We start from the raw sequence: 2,145 nt of genomic DNA, 5'->3' as shown, positions 1-2,145 counted from the left end.
GCTGCGCACAGCTACCCCCACGTCCCCAAGCAGGGACGTCTGCTTGCACCAAGGCAGGAAGGCATCACTCATATTTGGGATCCCTGTGCTCATTGCCGAGAAGCAGCCGCTGCCGGAGCAGACCCCGGCAGGCATTTCACAACTCGCAGCGATGCTCCACAACCACTGCATGCAGGGAGAGGGGGGAAACCAAATCCAAACCCAGCAGGGGAAGCCCAACGGGAACCGGTTAGATACGTGTCCTTAACAGGACAAGATCACAGTCACCATATTCGTGCCGGGAAATCCCCAGGGCTGGGGCTGCAACAGGTAGCCCACCTCATGTACCAGAGCATTTCCAACTCTGTCGCAGGCGGGGTACGGTTATGACTGACAGAGTTTTGGTTAGCTTCCAGTTCAGACCAGTAATAATCTGGTAAATATGTCACATGCCACAGGCATGTGACAGGACAACGCCAGGGTTGCAGGGAGGGAACGCCGGGGACACGGGCTGGCCAGAAGGACAGACACCCAGCCCAGCACTGGGAGGAGAGGAGGCAATGGCAGCTTTGGGGGCGCACGGACTGGGCTGATGCAGCACTGGTGAAGGCGAAGCTGTGCCAGGCTTTAGCTGAGTTAGAGCTAGAGTTAGCTGAGTTAGGGCTAGAAAACAATGTCTTGTTTCAGTTGCAGATCAGACTTGATAGAAATGTTCGAGAGCTGGTTTGGATTCAGTTCTGGTTGGAGGAAAAGCCCCCATTCAATGCCCTCCCCAGGGGCAGCCTGGCCTGTGGGCCTAGAAGCCGGGGTGCGAGGCACAGGGCTGTGGCCAAGTGCTGCCACACCACCCGAGACTTTGCTCCCTTCCTGCAAGCCAGTGATTGGGGTTACTCAAGCTGCTAAACTAAACAAAACAAAACAACCCAGAAAAACCTGGAAAAAGCAGAGGCAGTTGTACCGAACCCTGCGCAACTGCAGCAGCCACAGTCCTACCACCACACACACTCCTCGTCCCAGTGCCCACAGCCGCACGCTCCCGTCTCACACCCAGGGATGGGACGAACAAGTCAGCTCAGCTTACTGGTGTGATGGAAAACTATCCTGCCCCAAAACACCCAGGCTGGCAGGCCCTGGAAAGGTGAAGGGGCTGCACTTGCGTCGCTGGAGAGCTGGTGCCGGCCGTTTGCAGTGGGGTTTACGGTTTCCTGGCTAAAGGAAGGTAAACTATGGGCAAGACCAGGTGGCAGCCAGGAGCAATGTCTGCAAACAATAATTCAGACCTGGGTGGGGGAAGCAATTGCTGCTGGTACAGTCTGGCAGCTCCCGGACCTTGGGGGGAGCACGCAATAGCCGGGTTGGCACGATAGCTGCATTTCTCTGTGTTTAATAATGCAGGATCCAAACCCTGCACCCAGCCAGGCTGCGACCTGAGAACCCTTGGCACCCGCAGGCACGACCCGTTGGATTTCAGTGATGGCCATAACGCAGGAATAGGGGCTATGGCACCAGAGAGCAGCTCTGAACAGGCTGGCACACATCTATGAATCAAGGAAAAGGCCAATGGAGACACGAACGCTTCAGAGGCAGCGACACCCCCGTCACCACACTACCCTTCGTCCTGGGTGAGGTCCAATGTCAAAACCCACGCGCACTATCGCTCAGACAGAAAGGATCATGATAAGAAAGGGGGGAAACAGTGAACGGGAAGCACAGGCAGAGGTGTAGGCACAGCCAGATAACTGTAAGCTGATTAAATCTGCTCTGTGCTCCTGTTCTCCAAGCAACCTCGTATCTGGGACTGTGCCATGAGCAGACAGGGGCAGAGAAGGACCCCACTGTCCCCCTGAGCTGCCCACTGATCCCTGCTGGTGCTGGGATAAGAGTGGATTCCTCCTGGGTGGAGGAAGCACTCCACCATCGCAGACCCCTCTACCTAAAGCGCTGCGTCTCCTCCCCTCCATCTGCCCATCTCCAAGCATGGCAGAAGCAACCCCTCTGCCCACAATGACCACTGCTTGTGTCCCTCCAGCTGTGGAGAATAGCTGTCACCTCCCAAGGACCCACAGCAGCCCCAACCCAGGCGAGCAAGAGGCCTCGGTGGCACAGGGACACGCATGTAACCAAAGCTGCTTCTGCTGCCTGGTCTCCAGCCAGCGTCACAAGTGC

The sequence above is a fragment of the Charadrius vociferus genome, unplaced genomic scaffold (genome assembly GCF_000708025.1).
Source record: "Charadrius vociferus isolate BGI_N301 unplaced genomic scaffold, ASM70802v2 scaffold593, whole genome shotgun sequence".
NCBI lineage: Eukaryota > Metazoa > Chordata > Aves > Charadriiformes > Charadriidae > Charadrius > Charadrius vociferus.
This window is presented reverse-complemented; position numbering follows the sequence as displayed.